General features: G+C 44.3%; 1 long non-coding RNA gene across 1 annotated transcript in view; it reads right to left on the reverse strand.

Annotated features, from left to right (window-relative positions):
- Window positions 1-432: 432 nt before the first annotated feature.
- Window positions 433-20,997, reverse strand: part of LOC123615264 (uncharacterized) — an 80,867-nt gene continuing 60,302 nt past the window's right edge. The window contains exon 2 of the long non-coding RNA XR_012507728.1: window positions 433-9,270. This is a non-coding gene — a long non-coding RNA (uncharacterized LOC123615264). The remainder of the gene's footprint in view (window positions 9,271-20,997) is intronic.

The raw sequence follows: 20,997 nt of genomic DNA on the forward strand, positions 1-20,997 counted from the left end.
TTTTCCTTTAACCCTGTGCCTTGTGTTTTGGGCTTAGTCTTGCTAGCTCTGCACCTTTTGTAAAACACTGTTGCCTTTAGCCTGAAATACACAGGAGAGCCTATTCTTGGGGCTCTGACCTGTAAGGATATTAACACTTTTACACTCCTATAAAGATAACACATTGCAGAATAGAAAGTAAGTTTGTTTTGTTGGAGGTTTTACAGGAGCACCATGAGGGGACCCACGTGGACAGCTGCAGGAACAAAGGATTCCAAGAAGGAAGAAATCCTGCACCAAGAAGTCTGCAACAACCAACCACACCCCCTCCCCTTTTTTGTATAAAAGGAGCCTGAAGTCTGACATGGGGAAGTTGGTTCTCCAGGACACTAGTCTGCCATTATCTTGGTCTGCTGGCTTTCCAAATAAAGTCTCTATTCCTTGCCCCAATACCTTGTCTCCCAATTTATTGGCCTGTCGTGCGGTGAACAGAACTCAGTAACAGAAACAGGAATTGCATAAAGTAACATCTTAGAATTTCTTTTAAACCTCCTCCATACTGAAGTTCCAAAATGCCACCTTTGCCTAAGGGAGCGAAAGGGAGTGAACGCTGGGGCTCTGAATTCAGCACGCCTGCCACAAATCCAGCTCTTGCCTCAGTTTCTTAAACTCTAAAATGACAAACCCATTTCCTGAGGCTGTGGAGTACTGGATGGAACACGCAGGTAAACAGCGCTCAGTTCAGAGGTGGCGCTGAGCAGGAATAGCTGGCGCTGTCGCCCCAGCTGTCCCCCCATCAGACCGCTCATTCCGCACATTTAGTCTCGGAATCCAAGTGATGGGGACACCGAAACCGGTCTGGGCAAAGGCTGGCTCACACAGCGCCTTGGGTTGCGTTGTTCAGCTGTTTTCAGGCTCGACAGCAATGACAGGGCAACGGCCCCAGGTCCAGTTCCTGACCCCTCCACCCACCTGGAATCCCGCTCGGCTCCAGCCTCCTGCTCTGGGCCCCGGGAACAGCGGTGCCCACCCCTTTTCGGATGCTCACAGGATGGACTTAGGGCCTCACAAACTGTCGCCATTTTACCATGAGGATCCCCAGCCCTCACCTCCCATCTCATTCACATCCGCGTCTTCAGTGATTCTGTCAAAAAAGTCACATGGAATGAAAACACACCGTCCTGTGTTTTCTGTACTTTAAAACGGGAACGGACAGGCGGGTGGCTCTGAGGTCGCTTTGCTGGTCCCAGGGAACTGTCAGCTCAGGAGGAAGGGCATCTGCCAACCTGCCTCCTTGGCGCTTGTGCTGCGTGGCCCAGGGTCACGAGGGCTGGCCTGACCCCAAGAGGGGCGTCTCTTCACGCATCCCTGGGTTCCTTCATGCCCCCCGGTGGGGCCCAGTTCTCTGCCCCGAGGACTGGTCTGAACAACGCGCACCACGTTGTCTGAGGATTAGCGGCTCTCCCTCGGAGGGGCGGCTGGGTTTCGGAAGATTCCCAAAAAGGAGGTACTTACAGCCTGTTTCATCTCTGCGGAAGAGTGATTCTCATTTTACCAGAATACTGCCAACGAACTTTTTTTCTTTTTTTAATTAATTAATTAATTTATTTATTTATTCAATAGCAAAAATGGGTTTATTTGGGACCAGCAGAGAATTACAGTTTGGGGTCTGCTGTCATGGTGAGCGACACGATTTCAAAATGTAGAATAGCCAACGAACTTTAAAATGCTGTGTTTTTTTTGTTTGTTTTCTTTTGTGACACATGTACACATTCTTTTTAAACGTAAGAAAATCATTTCTATTGTCTTTTGAAAAAGCGCAGCAAATCCTGACACACATTTTAGTTAATATTTAACTATGTAGGGAGACAAACAATAATGACGTGATTGAACAGTGAAAAAGTCCGTCTGCCTGCCAGGAGTTTTGGACCCCAAATCAGAGCACATGTAGGGCGGCCCCTAACCAGAAGAGGGAGTTAAGGTCAAATGAGGAAAAGGGTGAATGGCCAGCCAGCCATGAGTCCATCAGAAAGAAATCAGCATTTCCTGTTAAAACGGCACCCACAAAATGACACCCCACGACGCCAGTCTATGTGCAAAGCTCCGCGCTAAGTGCTAGCAGAAAGGTAACACTTTGCGACCAGTTTTTTTGACAGCCAGAAGGAAAAAAAAAAAGACAGGAGAACCAGGTCTGTTTTTCACTGAACACAACACAAACCTGAAATGTCCCTTTAAGGCACAGAAAATGAGTCTTATTTTGACCACGATTACAACTTTTGACTCAGAGCCTCTCTGTGGCTTGGAGACTGCTGTTTCCTTCAGAGGTAAGTTATAAATTAACCAGCCCTACGTTCCTTCAAGACCAGTAAGTCTCCTGCTCTGAGCTGATACGGAATGTTTTTCCCCTGGAATGATGTGTGTCCAGTTAATCATCCTCCCTCCGTCGTCTTTTAACTTCACCTGAACGTGTGGATACACCTGCCGCACCTCCAGCCACGTCAGTGTGACGTGGTTTCAGTGGAAGGACGCGACAGCACTCCAAGCCCTGGAGGGAGACAGAGGGGGCTGCCTGTCCACCGGCCAGCGCAGGTGCCGCCCCCTCCGGGAAGCGCAGGGCGCCCCCAGCACCCAGCTGCTGCCCCTGGGCCCAGGGTGGTGTCGGGACCCCGTCCGTCTCAGCAAGATGCTCTGCTGGAGAGAAACCAAGGGGAAGGCACACGTCTAGACAGACAGCCGGGAAGACGCGCCGATGCTACCACAGGACGTCTGCTTTCAGATGCTCTCCAGTGACTTAATCAGCACTTGTTAGGAAATGCATTCCCTCAGCAACAGACTACAAATCCAAGTTAGGGGAGTCAAGTCACTCGGCACCCTCAATATTTCTCCCCGTTAACGTAATTCTTTCCTACTCAGTTAAAATGCAGGTGGCACTGGAACGCGACATGGACAGAACAAAACGGTCCTGAAACCTTTCAGGGGCCATGAAAACAGGGACCAGCACTTTATCTGCAAATCATCCAGCATGAAATGAAGGGCGCGGGTTTATCAGCCAAGTGTACACACCACCTCAGAGCTGAAGGTGAATCTTAGAATTCACAAGCTCCTTTCAAAGGATGCCCATCGGCTGAGCCAACATCATAAATCGGCAGAGTGAGCAGCAAAGGGGCCCCCGAGCACAAGGACGTGTGTGGTGAGGACGCCGGACCCCTGAGGCCAAGGCCACATTTGCCTCTTTTCAAGGTATTTCGAATTGAGACTGAGTCTAATTTCCCAAAGTTAAAAAAAAATTAAGTTTCAGTGATTTTAAACATTCCAAGTCTGCTTCCAAGAGCAAGGGAGCTGTGGTGCTGAGCCGGGGGGAGGCACGAACAGGTCACGCACGTGCCAAGCTTGACTTCGGGGCGGTGATGCCCAGCTGCTGTGCTCGGGGCCGGCGAGGAACAGGCACGGTCCAGGCTCAGTGGGGCATCGCCAGCTGCTGGACGTGGCCCGGGACGCGGCCAGGGCAGGTAGGCTGCTTTGATCAAACGCAAAGGCAACAGCGCAGATCCGCCCCGGGAGCCGCCCTGGTCCTCTCTCCCCTCCGCCCTGGATTCTCCAGTTCACTACTTCCCTCACCCGTCCTGTCTGTCCCCCACGCAGGGCTGTATAAACTCACACACCCCGAGCTCCTCTGCCAGAAGGGGGCGAAAGGGGCTGCGCCCACCGCCCGTCCTGACTGGAACCAGGCGTAAAGGGCTGAGGGCAGGGGAGCAGGGAGGAGGCTTCACTCTTCATCCAGGACTCCGCCGCTGGGACGGCCACCCTGGCTGCGCCGTCTCCTTCCTGGGCCCGGCCGCCTGCTCGCGGGGGGCGTGGAGGTGAACAGCATCCAGGCCTTCAGGTGGCCCCGGTCTCTTTCTGGATTAATTCTGCACCGTCCACACTGTAGTCTAGGACTGACCACGTAAAGAGGTCACCCGAGAGAATCTAAAATCCAACAGGCGATGATTTATTCACTACAAAAAGAACGGGGTAAGAGAAAAATGTCCAAGTTTTCTTTTCACTGATTTCATTTGTATTTGGTCATTTTCACTCAGAATTCTGCCTGTCGGCTCCTCTTTCAGGATGAGACGTGCGTGTGCGGCTGCGTATGTGCATGATCCCTTAGGAACTTTATTTGGTATAACTTCACATTTTTGGTATATAGAAATAATTTTATTTTCATACGGTAGCACTGGAGACATACAATCATTATTATTTCCTAGAGTGTGCAATATATATAAATTATTCACATTAAAAAATTTAAGAACAGAAAGCCTCATATGCAGGAGGTATTTAGAAATGTGTACCTAATTCTGAGTCGATGTTTTGACAGTGTTCGTCACCAGCTTTATAAATCTGAATGGACGCGATGATGCACAGTGGGACAAAGTACACGCAGGGGTCACTCCAGACACCTAGCTCAGTATACGAGTAACTCGCTCTTCACTTTGGCCATTGGGATTCCAGGTACCGAGGCACATCTGGGTCTGAGAGATGCTTCCAGAAGTACCTTTATGACACTGGCATTTTAACCATTTCTGTTTCTCCTATTCTCCTTTATAGCGAGGGGTCCTCTTCTCTTTAAAAGCAAGAAGGCCTTCAAGTCTGTCTTTTGTTGGAATAGTCTAAGACAAACAAAACAATGCGCCATCTATGTCGAAAAGTAAAAACAACTGCAGAAGATTAACAAGGCTACCGCGCTTCTAAGGGAACCTAATTAAAAGGCAACCTAAATGGTGACGTCTAGCAGTCAGCTGCACAATGCCAGTTATGGGAGCGTATTTATCATCCTAACTCCAAACGCTTATTGTCCCATTTCACGTATACTTTAATAAAATTAAGATTTTACTTTTTAGACAATTTTAGGTCCATAAAAAAAACTGAGCAGGAAGTTCAGAGTTCCCGTGTACTCCCTCCGGGCCCCTCACTGCTCCCCGTTATTAACATCCTGCATTAATGTGGCACATTTCTTACTATTAATGAACCAATATTGATGCAGTATTAGTAAGTAAAGTCCATAATTTACATCAGGGTCTACTGTGCGTATATCCCATGGATTTTGACAAACGCAGAATGTCGTGCGCCCACCACTGCAGTACCACAGAGAACAGAATAGTTTCACTGCCCTAAACGTCCCTGATGCTCCACCACGTCACCCCTGACTCCCCGCCCCTGTCGTCTTCTCCAGAATGACAAACAGTTGGAATCACATAGTATGCAGCCTCTTAGGACTGAAATCCTTCACTAAGCAGCATGCAGTTAAGGTTCCTTCACGTCCTTTCGTGGCAGGATAGCTCTTTCCTCTTACTGATAAGTAACGCCCCACTGTACGGATATACCACAGTTCGCCCATTCACCTAGTTGTTTCCAAGTCTGGCAATTATGAATAAAAGCGCTGTAAACACCGGTGTGCAGGCTTTTGTGTGGATGTAACTTTTCAACTAATTTGGGTAAATATGTAACAACAACATCACTAGATCATGTGGTGAGACAACGGCTTTGTGAAGAAATGGCCAAATTGTGGCGTCTCGTTTTTCTTTGTCGTTCTTAACGACATATGATGTAGAGCATCTTTTCCTATAGTTATTTGCCATCTGTGCATCTATTTTGGTGAGGTATCTGTTCAGACCTTACCCCCACTTTTTAACAGGTTATTTTCTCATTGTTGAGCTTTAAAAGTTCTCTGTGTGTCTTAGATACGTCCTTCATCAGGTCTGCTTTACTAAGATTTTTCTCCCAGTCCGTGGCTTGTCTTTTTATTCTCTTCACAGTGTCTTTGCAGAACAGAAGTTGTTAATTTTAATAAAGTCAAACAACAAGATTTTTCTTTCATGAATTATACTTCTGGTGTTTTTTATAAAAAGCCATTGCCAAGCTCAAGGTCTCCCAGAATTTCTGTCATCTTCAAGAAGTTTTATAGTTTTTCATTTCACATTTAGGTCTATGACCCATTTTGAGTTAATTAAAACACATTAAAAATTTGTTTATATATATATATATTACTGAAGTATAATCAGTTTATAATGTTATGTCAATTTCTGGTGTACAGCACAACACAACACTTCAGTCATATAGGAAAATACATATATTTGTTTTCATATTCTTTTTCACCATAAATTACTACAAGACATTAAATATGGCTCCCTGGGCTAAATAGTGATTTTGAGTTAATTTTTGTGAAGATTCATTCTTTTTTTTTTTTTTTTTTTTTTTTTTTGGTAATTGTCCAGCTGCTGCAAATGAAGACAGTCTTCATTTTCAAGACTATCCTTCCTCCACTGAATTGCCTCTGCTTCTTTGTCAAAGACCAGTTGACTATTTTTGTATGAATCTACTTCTGGGCTCCCTATTCTGTTCCACTAATTAGTTTGTTTTTTCTTTTGCCAGTACCACACTTCCTTGATTACGGCAGCTTTACAGTAAGTCTTGGAGCCAGGTAGTGTCACTTCCCCAATTTTTTAGTTTTTCAATATTGCGCTGGCTAATCTGGGTCTTTGGACTTTCTGTATACACTTTAGGATTGGTTTGCAAATATTAACAAAGCAACTTGCTGGAATTTTTATTGGGATTGCGTTGAATCTATGACCAAGTTGGGAAGAAGTGACATCTTAATATTGAATCTTATTATCCATGAATATGGGCTTTCTATTTATGTAAATTATTTCTTTGTAAAGTTATTTCTTTATTAAATTATTTGTTTTTTTTTAATCAGAGTTTCGCAGATTTCCCCCTATAGATCTTGTACATATTTTGTTAAGATTTATATCTAAGCATTTTTTGTGTGACCTAATATAAACTATGTTGTGTTTTTTATTTCAAATCCCAAATTCTTCACTGCTGGTATACAGGGAAGCAACTGACTTTCGTATATTAACCTTGCATCGTGCAATCTTGCTCTGCCTGCTTGTTAGTCATGGTGGGTTTTTTCTTGATTCTTTGGGATGTTCTACATGGACAAGTACATCACTTACAAACAGTTTACATCTTCCGTCCCAATCCATATATCTTTTATTCCTTTTTCTTCTCTTTTCACATTAGCTAGGACTCCTAGCAGATGTTGAAAAGGAGTGATGAGAGGGAACATCCTTACAATGTTTCTATTCATTAAGTAGGTTTTCTGTAGAAGTTCTTACAAAGTTGGGGAAATTCCCACCTAGTCATAGTTTGCTGAGAGTTTTTATCATGAATAAGTATTGAATTCTGTCAAATGCTTTTTCTGCTTGTTGATACAATCATATGATTTTTCCTGCTTAGCTTGCTGATGTGATGAATTAAATAAATTTTTGAGTGTTGAACCAGACTTGCATATCGGGAAAAAAAATCTCACTTGGTTGTGGCATATAATTCTTTTTATACATTGCTGGATTTAGCTTGCTAATATGTACATGTATTTATACTTTTTTGGGGGGTTTGCTAATATTTTATTGAGGATTTCTGTATCTACATTCAGGAGAGGTAATGTTCTATAGTTTTCCTTTCTTGTAATGTCTTTAGTTTTGTTATCAGGATAATACTGTCCTCATGGAATAAGTTAGGAAGTACTCCTTCTGCTTCCAATGTCTGGAAAAGACTACAGAGAACTGGTATAATTTCTTCCTTAAATGTCTGGTAGAATTCACCAATGAAACCACCTGGGCCTGGTGCTTCCTATTTTGGAAGTCTGTTAGTCATTGCTGCAATTTCTTTGACAAACATAGGACTATTCAGATGAGCTATTTCTCCTTTGGTGAATTTTGGTATACTGTGTCTTTCAAGGAATTGATCCATTTCCTCTAGGCTATGAAATTTGTGAGCATATAGTTGTTCACAGCATTCCTTTATTATCCTTTCAATGTCCATGGGATCAGCAGTAATGATCTTTCCTGTATTTCTGATATAATTTTTATCTGCTGCCTTTTTTCCTTGATTAGCCTGACTGGAAACTGTCAATTTTATAGATCTTTATGAAGAACCAATTTTTGGTTTTGTTTTTTATCTATTGTCTATTTTCAATTTCATTGCCTTCTGCTCTGAAGTACTACTGATAGTCTTCTGCTGACTTTGAACTTAATTTGCTCGTCTTTTCCCCACTTTCATTAAGGTAGGAAGTGAGTACTGATTTCAGATCTTTCTTTTCTGACACACGCATTCAATGCTATAAATTTCTCTCGAAGCACTGTTTTTGATGCATTCTCACAAATTTTGATAAGTTGTATTTTCATTTTGATTTAATTCAAAATGTATTTTAATTCCCCCTGAGGCTCCCTCTTTGACACACATGTTATTTAGAAGTGTGTCGTTTAACCTTATTAAAAAGGTTACTTCTCATCATCAGTAGGTGGGATTTTCCATCTATCTTGCTGTTACTGACTTCTAGTTTAATTCCACTGTGGTCTGACAGAACACTTTGCATGATTTCTGTTCCCTTACACTTGATAAGGTGTGGCCAGATATGCTTTTAAAATTTTTCTTCAAACTCTGAGGTTGTCCATGTGTAAGAGGCTGGTAATTTAGTTCATCCATGGCATGTGCTCATCAATGACAGGTGGTAATTTACATATACAGACCAGGCGCAGAGCACACTCTGGCTACTGCTCCTAATTTATGATGCTGCCATGCCTAAGTGGGAGCTGACACCGTTTCCAATTCTCAGGAAAGGTAGAACAAAATTCTTCTGCTACTTTAGATGCCCTTAAACAAAGTTATATCCTCCATTTAAAAAAAGGATGGAAGAAAGGAAGGGAGGAAGGAAGATTTGTTCCTCTACAGAAAGCCTTATTCATTTGTGTACAAAAAAGAAAACTGTGTACATAGTTGAATGAGTGAACTTTCAGGGTAGGAGGAGAGGCTCAGAACGTCGGGAAAAGCCAATGTGTCTCCAACACCAATACTTCCCAGCAGGCACGTGCTCACTGCCGCCTTCTTCTCACCTCTCCACGCTGGCGTGAGGGTTCAAGGCCACACCCACAAAATACAACATGAGTCAGAGAGACAGCTACAGCATGAATGGTACTAACTTAATTATTCTAAGAGTTTTCTGAACTACAGAGGCAGGAGTCATCAGCATGGGCAACAGAATCAGTGTAAGAGCTGTTAAGTCAAATAGCAGAAACAAGTAGTTTTAACTCATCTGTATGGTTCCAGGATAGGCACGAGTGCCACCTCGCTCAGCGATCCATAATGCAGCTGACTTACACGGAGGGAAGGGCTGTCCTCACTGAACGTGACTGTGTGATATACCTGAGCGTAGCACGCTTCTTCGATGGCTAATCCTGTGACCAGATCGACCTGAGGATAAAAAGGTACGTCGTTTCAGCAAGAAGCACTTTTAAGAATATGGTATCCTCAATATACACATAAATTCAAGCTGAATAACCTTATTCTAAAAGAACAGACTCTTTCAGTGTAATCAGAAGTATGACCAGCATGAGAAACTCTGGAGCCAGGCCGCCTGGGTTCAAATTCTGACCCCACCACACGGGAGCTGCGAAGCCCTCCTACACAGCTGCAGCCTCAGGGCGGCTAATTACAGTAGGTACCAGCTGGGGTTACTGCAAGGGTCGAATGAGTTCTTCCAGGTCAAGTCTTCATAAAGTACAATTTATATATATATGGTCTGCACATAGTGGGGTCATAGCGGGTCTTTGCTATTAATATTGTTACTGCTATGTAAGAATTAAAAAAAAAACAATCAAATACTTTGTAAATGAAAAATATATATTTATTGCTAATGAATTCAACCTCCTTTAACGCTGTGGAGGCCATGAAGATACCGTGGCCTCTGGGTCTGCAAGGAAGAAGTATCTTCCTTCAAAATGCTCAGAATATTCAGAACTTCTTATGATAATAAAAAGCCCAGTGTAAGGGGGAGGGTGGAGCTCGGTGGCAGAGTGCCTGCTTAGCGTGCACAGGGTTCAATCCCTGGTGCCTCCATTGAGCAAATAAACCTAACTACTGCCCCCTTCCCCCAAATAAATAAAAGTAATTAGAAAAAAACAAAAGCCCAGTATAATTGGGTACCCGCATCACCCCCTTGCCCTGCCTCCTCCTCCCCCGGCCTGGGGCCTCTGCCCCTTCGGAGCCATCTCTCTGGGGTAACCCGGGGCCCCTACAGGGCTTCTGTGTGTCCTGCTGCAGAAAGCACGCGGAGAACTTAAAGATGGTCTCCATCTTTAGGAGGAGCTTTGAGTTAGGAAGCTCTCCTTGGGACAGTACTTAATGATACTGGTGCTGAGAATACACAGAATGCCCCTTTCCTTTGGTTTTCTATGAACTACTAGCCAGTAAACCGCTCCATGAACTCAATGGCAAAATCAGCGGGAGTCAGCGAGACAACTGAATTCCGGGACTATGATCCTGAAGCAAAACAGCTATACGCGGAACGAAATCAGTGATGCAGCGAGAAGGAGCCTCAGACGCTCTCAGTAGCAGCTGCAGCAAACAGCTCTACCTCAGACTATTAACAAAATAACGGTTCACATCAGTTAAATCTCCACCACCTATTCCAACAAAAACCCCAAGCCTGAGGCACTCACCTCCATCCCTTGATTAATTGCTAACTTTGCCACTCTCATTGCAACAGGGCCCTAAAATGCAAACAGGTTTTAATTATTATTTACGCAAATCATGTTGTACATCTCAGTAAAATTCAGGAATTCCCTTGGCTGGATCCATGGCATAGAAGCAACAGTGGTTGTAAGACAGTGGATGGAAGTTTTATTTTCGGAGATTTGCAAGGTCTTAAGGAAACAGCAGTGGTCACATTCTGTTGCAGCAGCAGGTGACCCGGAGTCCACAGCACGCTGTGACACAGAAAACTGCACGCAGGTGGTGTGTGTCCAGCAGAGGGCTTTTCCCTGTTCAGCAAATCTCCTTACAAGTTAGTTAAGCAGGTAAGAGGAGATAAAGAGCTTGGCACAGCACCACACCCATCAGTGTACGACAGAAGCCGGCGAAGGGGCTGACCTACTGACTAACGAGGGGCTCAGGCAGCATCCGTTTCGGGCACTGGATCTGTATCTTTCTTCCCTGGGCATCAGTAACCAACCACGATGACACCTTATTAAGATGTGTCCTCCCACAGCACACAAACGCTCAAGGTCCAAATAGGTCCTTCAGGACGTGTGAGGGTCACAGAGAGAAAAACTGGAAGTCCTCTGTGAGAAGGGACACATTACTTTTGTCTTAGAAAACCACCATCCTCCAGATGGAATCCGGTTATTTGATCACATTTTAAATTCCTAAAAGTTGTTTACAGGTGATGAATCAGAATTCAATGGCATATTTAAAAGCGTCTTTTGAATTAAAATGCAAGAGGCTGTAAGTAAGAAGCACAGCAAAGGACTCCAGGAAGTGAAAGGATAAACGCACAGCGGCAGGAAAAAATGCCTTTTGTCCCTGTTTGGGGGTTTTGGTTATCAATTTTAACCTACCCAAATCCTCTTCCTAAATCACGTGCTGAAAAACCTTTCTCAGAGGCGGCAATCTCCTGAGGCTTAGGCAAGGATCTTAATTAGAATTCTTCCAAACGTGATTTGTATGTTTGTATGTATGGTCTACACCGCCATTTGTTTGTTGGTTTGTTTTTAAGACCATCAATTCAGTTTTGTAAACAGAGTGCTCCTCTCGATGGGAATCATACCCATTCACTTTTATCACCAGCTGACCCAGACAGGGTGCTTGCCATGTGCACACACAGCCCCAAGCACCTTGTTAAAATGGAGATGAAGATTCGGGGGTCAGGGAGGGGCCTGGGGAGTCCGTACATCTAACATGCCCCCCCCAAACTGCTAGTGCACAGACCACACGTAGCAAGGTTTAGAAATTTGGAAAAGCAGAATGATGAAGATGCTATTAAATATAATGTTTATTTGGTTAACTTCCCTTTAAAAATATAAAACCAGTGCCTCTTCTACATGTACAAACCTTTTTTCTCAGAGAGGAAAATGGAAGTAACATATGATGCCAGAATCACCTAGAAACATTAATTTTACAGAAGCTTTCTAATTATTTGGAAGAGTAATCATTCAGAAACAAACCCTGTAAAAACAAAGATTATTCCACTTCAAATGCTGTTTTGTAATTTTTGCACAGAGTTTCGAAGTTACACATTTTCCGAAGTCATCTGACATTTCCCTTCACCTGGGGAAAAGCTAATTTTAGCAGTGAACGTCCTCAGAGGCACGGCCCTCAGAGGACAGGGGCGACGAGCGCAGCCTGGCTCACCATGTGGTGCGGCTAGATGTCAGGTTGGAGGTGGGGGGGCTCGCAGGCGGGGTGAGCTGTGGGCGGTGGCGTCATTAATGGCACTGCTGTCACAGGAGAAAGGGCCAGTTCCCAGGGGTGAGGTAAGGAATGTGAACCACAGAGATGCCAAGGGGCTAATGAGCCACTTGGGTGGGGATCCGGAATGCTCACATCCAAGGCCCAGGGGAGGCTGCGAGTCTTGGAACCGGAATTATGCCACAACGTGTCTTAAATACACCCCTTTATGTCAGCTGAGACGTGCACTGTTCGTACATTCTTAAGCCAAAGGAAGTCATTAAACCTTACAGAGTTGAACTGTTACTTCTACTGACATTTGCACCTTTAATGTCTCTTTAGGTAGATGTTTCCTTAATATTTTGAAGAAATAGTAATACCACAGTTACAGTGAGAGCTTTTTTGCCCCTTAAAATAGTGAAAGTCAAATTGCGCTCTACACTGGAAATTGACACACCATTGTAAACTGACTATAACTCAATAAAATTTTAAAAAATAGCAGACGTCTTTTTATTCGCCCTCTCTCCACCAAGTCAGAGTATAAGGCTCCGTACTACCTCCTAATGAGGCATACATTATTTAAGGGTCCCACCTTAGAAGAGCTTACAGCTCAAGCACAAGCTGAGAAGGGCTGACACCTCGCATCAGCGCCAGGCAGGGTGGTTTTATTTTTTTTTTTAACACTTTTTATTGATTCATAATCATTTTACAATGTTGTGTCAAATTCCAGTGTTCAGCACAATTTTTCAGTTATTCATGGACATATACACACTCATTGTCACATTTTTTTCTCTGTGAGTTATCATAACATTTTGTGTATATTTCCCTGTGCTATACAGTGTAGTCTATTCTACAATTTTGAAATCCCAGTCTATCCCTTCCCACCCTCCACTCCCCTGGTAACCACAAGCCCAGGGACTAATCACAAGGTGCTGGATGAGCTCAGGCGGCAGGTCACAGAAATCCGAATTAACAGAGTGGCGGCAGAAACAAAAATAAATTGAGACAGCTAATAAAATGGTAAATTGTTCCAGCATCTCTACAGTTAACACAAGAAGTCAAAAAGTATTTATATTGGTGACCATTTATGCGCTGTCAACCCAACGGGTTTACACCGTGAAGATTACTTCCCCGATAGCAAAGCACTGCTCTTAACTAACAATTCTGAGTGGTGGAGTGAGGCAATCGATACATCTACTAGAATCAAACATCCCTCGTGAGCCATGTGACCCTAGACACGGTTCCCAGGTTCAGTGATCCACCTGAGGCTCGATGACAAAATACAAGACCGTGAGATTAACGCTCATCCCATCTGTGGACGCCACGAACAGACCCAGGATCCAGCACAGACTCGCAAGTCAACTACGTCGGATGCTGTCATACAAAAGTTGCAGTGAGATTTTAAGTTTCGGCTTAAAGAGTTTATATATCCCAGAAGTTCCCATTTGGGCCACAGGTTTGGGATTTTAGCCTTCTGACAGTCTTATAAATTCACTAAATGTGTACGCGAACATGTACACACTCCTCAGCATCAGAACAAACTAATTAAACGCTGGCACACTATTAACACTCAGAACAGTAAATACAGTCATAAGAAGTTTCATGGTTGAAAACTCTTCAGAGAGATGGTACAAAATCCTGAGTGTATCTTTCGTTGTGATTTTTAAAAATTAGTGATTTCAATTTAAACTGTCCCAAAAGAGTAGTTTTTCCACGGACATAAATTATAGTCACATCGTGTCTCTCATCGAGTTCTACAGTGGACTTGCTGTTAACTTGCTGCCCAAACGTGCAATGTGTGAGTGACGGCAGGCAGCGCTACAAAAGAATGTCCTTTTTAAAAGAAAAAGCTTTGCACAGCTGCTTGTAATAAAATAACCAAACCAAAATGTTATAACTCACAGAGAAAAAAATGTGACAATGAGTGTGTATATGTCCATGAATAACTGAAAAATTGTGCTGAACACTGGAATTTGACACAACATTGTAAAATGATTATAAATCAATAAAAAATGTTAAAAAAAATAAAATAAAATAAAATAAAATAAAATAAAATAAAATAAAATAAAATAACCAAACCGCGCAGCAAGGGCTGATCAGATAAAGATAAATATAGTAACACACACGTTAAGTCTGAAATAGATCTGAGAAACATCGTGACGAGGACATTTCCATGACTGTCCTGACAAGCAATTTTTAATGATTAAATGTGCCTATGCGTGTGTATGTACATGTTTTATATCTAAAAGCTATTTATAACGCTCTCTTACAGAATCATAGAGTTGTTTTTATTTTAAACTATCAAATGCTAACTTGGTACACAGTGAAGCTATGATCTTTGTTATTTAAAATCAGAAGTATCATGTGAATTAACTTAGAAAATGTCTTTTTTTTTAATTTCCAAAAAACAAGCTAATTGCTTGTGAATTGAGGCACTATAAATTATGCAGCTCGATTTTAAAAATACATGGAAGACAAGTTCTAAGTTCTGGCACTTTTATCTGCTCTTTTACAGGAATTAAGGATAATTAAATTTAAATAATGTCATATAAACGTTTTATTTCGCTTTCAATTTATTTTAAAAACAACAGGGGTTGATCATTTGTAATCTATGGAAGTATTTGAAATTGTTTTTGGTGAGTCTATTAAATCAGTTAGTGACGCTTAAAGTGTAAAACAAATCTACATCAACCCAGATTGCAGCCATTAAGCTTATGGGTTTATTTCGTGACGTAAAATAGCACTTCATAAAATCTGTTCTAAAATAACATTTGCTAATAAAAATAGGACCAAGATTCTTCTGAAATTCTATATGTCTTATAACCAGACGACAAGTGGGACTTCCACTGCTGTCCCTCCCCACTTCCCTGATCATGTACATGGGAGTCTATTTCTGGAATTTCTATTCTGTATGCCTGTGCTCACACCAGGATGATGCTGTCTTGATTTCTTTATAGTAAATCTGGAAATCAGGAAGCGTAATTCAACCAACTTTGTTCTTTCCATCTCCATATAAATTTAAGAATCACCTTGCCATTTTACAACAACAACAACAACAAAAAAAAGCTGCGAGGATTTTAGCTAAGCTTGCACTAAATCTATAGGTCAATTTGGGGAGAAAAGACATAACAATTCTGCATCTTCTACTACATAAACATGTTATGCACCTCGCCATTGATTTGTCTTCTTTCATTTCCCTCCACCACGTTTGATAGTTTTGAGTGTATGGATCTTATACAGAGTTTGTCAAATTTATTCCTAAATATTTCATGTTCGTTGACGCTACTGTAAATGGGAGTGATTTTTAAATTTTATTCTGTAGTTGCTCATCACTAATACATAGAAGGACAACTGATGGTTTATATGTTGACCTCCTAGTCAGAGACTGCTCGATCCGACCACTAGTTCTAATGATGTTTTTGGTAAACGTCTTAAGACTCTGTCTGAACGTGCTCATGGGGCACTTGTGAATAGAGTTCTTTCCAGCCCGTATGCCTTTCGTTTCTCCTTGCCTTTCTACACGGGCTAGAACCTACAGTACAATGTTGAATAGCAGCAATGAAAGTGCACATTTTTGCCTTGTTTGCATTATTTGTGGGAAGGGTTCAGGTTTTCATCACTGAGGATGTCAGCGGTAGGAATTTTATACAAGCCTTTGGCCAGACTGAGGAAGCACCCTGCTATTCTAATTTACTAAGAGTTTCTTTCCTTTTCTAAATTATGAATCAACACTGAATTCTGTCAAATGCTTTTTTCTGCCAATATTGAGATGATCATGGAATTTTTCTTTTATTCTGTTAATATGATGAACTGTATTGTTTTATACATCAGGTAAGTCCCATTTAGTGACATCTTTTTTAATTAAAAAAAAAAAATTAGTGAATGTTTACTGGCCAGTGACTGAGGGCTGAATCCACGGTGTGCAGAACAGCTCTCATCACTTAATTCTGCACAGCGTCAAGCCACTCAGCCAGGGTGGGCGAGTGACGGGGCTGCGGCCCATACAAGGAAGTGGCAGAGCTGGGAGGGCAGGAGGTCATCAAACTCCCGCCGCGTTACATCAGTCGTTCAAATCAGAGTCAGAACCCTACCCCGTCATCTCTCCCCCAGCCTTTTGGCATTTCAGACACAAAGCCAAAGACAGAAGAAGAAATGCATCTGCCTCAGGCCCCCTTCCCAGCATTCCCAGTAACATTCCCGAACAGAACATCCACCAGGGAGCTCGTGTACCAGACAGTTCACCTCCCACACCCAACTTATCTTTTTATATATTTTTGAGTTTAATGCACTAAAGTTTTAAGAATTTTTACATACGTTTCCATGAGACATACTGGTCTGTAGATTCCCTGTTTTAGTGTCTTTGTTTGACTTGGCAGGAAAATAATGGAAGCCTCATCAAATAACTTGAGACCTGTCCTCTCCTCTGTTTTCTCAAAGAACTCAGGCAGGATTGGTAATGTTTCTTCCACAAATGGTTGGTAGATTCACCAGCGCAACCATCATGCCCAGAGTTTTCTTTCTGGAAAAATTTTTAATTACGGATTCAATTATATATATATATATATATATATATATATATATATTTTAAATATATATATATATATATAAAATCTTTGTTTTTTAATTCCATAGAAAACTTTACATTTAATATAATTACCCATTCTGGTTAAGTTTAAATTTACCGTTTTGATATTTCTTTTCTATCTTTCTCATCTAACTTTTACTACTCATTTATATATATATAAAGTGAAAGTATTTTAGATTTTCTATTTCTTCTAGTGTTAGTTTTGGTGAATTTCCTGACATAAAGTTATTTTAAGATTCTCTCATAACCCTTTAATATCTGTAGGATATGCAGTGATGACCTATCTCGACACTGGCAATTTGTGTCTTCTTTTTTTTTTCCTCTGTTTCTTGATTATCAGGTTAGCTAGCAGTCTTAATTTTTTTTTCCTCACATTCTCAAACTATGGGCTTTGGGTTTTATTAATGTTTCTCTATTGTTGATACCAAGTCTTTTCCACTAACTTCCTCTTCTTTGTTAAAAGTGGAGGTTCAGTCACTGATGGCAGATCTTTTTATTTTCTCATAAAAGCTTTTAAAACTCTGATTGCTCTGTTGCTTTAGCACCGTCTCACAAAAGTTAATGTTGTTTTCATTTTCCTTAAGTTCAAAATATTTTCTGATTTCTCTTTTGACCCATAGGTGTACCCAGTATTCTTTGAATTTCCAAGTATCTAGAGGGTTTGCATGTAAGTTTCAGTTAATGGTTTCTAATTTAACTCTGTCAGGGTCGGAGAATATGGCCTGTATTATCTCAATCCTTTAAAATTCATTAAAATTTATTTTATGGTCCATCTTCCTATTTTGATGGCTATTCCACGTAAACTTTAAAGACAACTTGAATTCTGTGGTCATTGGGTGGAGTACTCCGAAAAGATCACTCAGGCCAAGCTGTTCCAAATACATTTCAAGGTTTCTGTATCTTCACTTACTTTCTTTCCATTTGCTCCATCAACTACGAAATCTCCAGGAGAAACAGTGGATTTACGCATTTCTCCTTTTCGTTCTGAGAATTTCTGCCTCAAGCATCTGAAGTTCTGTTCTCACAGCGGCAGGCGCACTTGAAGTCACACCCTCCTGATGGATCACTCTTTTCCCTTCTGTCATTTCACGATGTCCCTCACAGGGACATCGTTCCTCGCTCTGAAACCTAGTTTTCCAGTATTCACAGAGCCAGTCCAGCTTTCCTATTTATTGTGAGCGTGTACGTCTTCTTCCATCCTTTCAGTTTTAACGTATCTGTACCCTTGTAAAGTAGGGCTCATAAACAGTATGTAATTGAGTCTTACTTTGTAAATCAATCTCTGTTTTTTAATTCCATAAAAAATTTTACATTTAATATAATGACCCATTCTGGTTAGGTTTATATTTACCATTTTGATGTTTTTCTGTCTTTCTCATCTATTTTATTACTCGTTCTTTTTTTGGGATTGAGCATTTTTAGCATTTCATTCTACCTTCACTACGAGTTTGTTGTTAACATTTAATTTTTTTAACTGGTTAGTAGCCTTTCTTAAGTAGAGTTTTGTGAGAGAAGAAAGCTAAGAGAAAGTGAAATTAATGAGTATTTTAAAATGTCTCGATGACAGTACTTTGCTCTTAGACGCATAGGATAGAAATTAACTTATTACGTACAGTAAATGCCTTAAAGCATTAGGGCTTAGTTTTTACCAAATTCAGAAAAGTTCTGGTCTTTTTCTAATGCAAACAAGAACAAAACTTTATTATAAGCTATGAAAAAACACAAGGGTTTTGGGAGGAAAATGGGGAGAGGAGGAGTCAGTTGTAGGCAGCAGGGGTGTGCCCCTTGCTCTGGGGCCGGAGAGGACAGGACAAGGGCCTTTGTCTACTGTCCTGAGGACTCTGACCACTTGGGATCAGTGGGATCAGGTAACAGTCTCAAGTCAACCACCTCTGGGGACAAGATCGCAGGCAGGGAGCTCCGGGATTCCAGAAGTTAGGGCCAGGCTTGTGTTTCACCCCCAAATGGGGCCTGCCTGCACGAAGTCCAGCCTGGGAGGTAGGGGACACTGACTGTGTCTCCCGAAGTCACCAATTCAGGCCATGATCCGCCTCTTAGATTCCAAGGGAGGGGATCCCAACCTGGAGGAAGATGACTTGGATGGCCCAGCAGCCTTGTGTGCAGCCACGCCCTGGACAGGTGATGGGCGGGCCCTCACAGTGTGGCTGCTCATTCCTGTGCCCGCTGTGCAGGCGGGCTGCTGCCACAGGCCAGGACAGACATGCCAGCCTTGCTGGGAGAGGTGCCGGGCCCTCGGCTGGAAGCAGAGGGGCTCTGCCTGGGGGCGCCCCCGGGGGTGGGACTTAAGGTGGGGGCAGCAGTGCCTCCAAACCCAGGCTGCTGCTTGGTTCTGGGTCCCGTGGCCAGCATGGGGGTGCTCTGGTGAACGGGGCCCCAGGTGTTCAGGCCCCTGCGTCCCCCACGGCAGCGTGTGGTGCTCGGGCTCCGCGTCACCTCTTCTGTGATGCGAAGAGCTGCAAAGAGGCGGCACAGCTCAAAGTCACCCACTTGGCTCCTGCCACCCTTACATGCAGCTGAGACCCCGAACCTGCAGGGGACTGGGCTCGAGCTGGCAGATCTTGGGCAGTGCCGCCAAGTGTTGGGCCCAGCCCTGGTCACAACGCTGGGCATGTAGGCGGCAGCTGCACAGCCACGGGGGAACAGAGTAGAGGTGGCAGAAGACATCGGCTGGGTGCTGGCATGAGTGCCCATGGTGGGATTTCTGGATGACAAACTGTCAGAAGATGCTTTTGGTGGGGGCTTGAAGGCTACTGGACCTGGAGCGGACAGTGGGTCCGAGGTTGGGGCTGGAGCTGCCTGCTTTCGATACTGCGAAGAGCTGTCACAGGCGGCGGCTCCACACTGCTGCCCATGAGGGACCGCAAGGATGGGCTGCGTAGAGGTCCCAGGGTTAGCAGGAAGTGTCACAGTTAGGTTAGGCCCACAGAAGCTCAGTGCAGACAGGCTGGTGGTGAGGATGATTAAGGCCACACCGTCATGGGGGGCCGTCTGCGGGGCCTGCAGAAGAGGCAAGATGCTCCCACCGGTGGTCTGGGGAGCCCCCGAGAGCAGAGGCTGAGAGGGTACAGTGCTATTCATCGGGGTGACCCCAGTCCCCTGAGCAGGGGTGAAGACGGCCAGGCCACCACTGGGGGCCGTCTGCGGGGCCTGCAGAAGAGGCAAGATGTTCCCACCGGTGGTTTGGGGAGCCCCCGAGAGCAGAGGCTGAGAGGGTACAGTGCTATTCATGGGGGTGACCCCAGTCCCCTGAGCAGGGGTGAAGACGGCCAGGCCACCACTGGGGGCCGTCTGCGGGGCCTGCAGAAGAGGCAAGATGCTCCCACCGGTGGTTTGGGGAGCCCCCGAGAGCAGAGGCTGAGAGGGTACAGTGCTATTCATCGGGGTGACCCCAGTCCCCTGAGCAGGGGTGTAGACGGCCAGGCCACCACTGGGGGCCGTCTGCGGGGCCTGCAGAAGAGGCAAGATGCTCCCACTGGTGGTTTGGGGAGCCCCCGAGAGCAAAGGCTGAGAGGGTACAGTGCTATTCATCGGGGTGACCCCAGTCCCCTGAGCAGGGGTGAAGACGGCCAGGCCACCACTGGGGGCCGTCTGCGGGGCCTGCTGAGTGGGCAGGATGCTCCCACTGGTGGTTTGGGGAGCCCCCGAGAGCAGAGGCTGAGAGGGTACAGTGCTATTCATCGGGGTGACCCCAGTCCCCTGAGCAGGGGTGAAGACGGCCAGGCCACCACTGGGGGCCGTCTGCGGGGCCTGCTGAGTGGGCAGGATGCTCCCACTGGTGGTCTGGGGAGCCCCCGAGAGCAGAGGCTGAGAAGGTACAGTGCTATTCATGGGGGTGACCCCAGTCCCCTGAGCAGGGGTGACGAAGGCCAGGCCACCAATGGCGGCCATCTGCGGGGCCTGCAGAGGGGCCAAGATGCTCCCACTGGTGGTCTGGGGAGCCCCCGAGAGCAGAGGCTGAGAGGGTACAGTGCTATACATTGGGGTGACCCCAGTCCCCTGAGCGGGGTTCACGAAGGCCATGGCACCACTGGGGGCCGTCTGCGGAGCCTTCAGAGGGGGCAAGATGCTCCCACTGGTGGTTTGGGGAGCCCCCGAGAGCAGAGCCTGAGAGGGTGGAGTCGTGTCCATAGGGGTGACCCCAGAGTCCG

Source organism: Camelus bactrianus, chromosome 6 (genome assembly GCF_048773025.1).
Source record: "Camelus bactrianus isolate YW-2024 breed Bactrian camel chromosome 6, ASM4877302v1, whole genome shotgun sequence".
NCBI lineage: Eukaryota > Metazoa > Chordata > Mammalia > Artiodactyla > Camelidae > Camelus > Camelus bactrianus.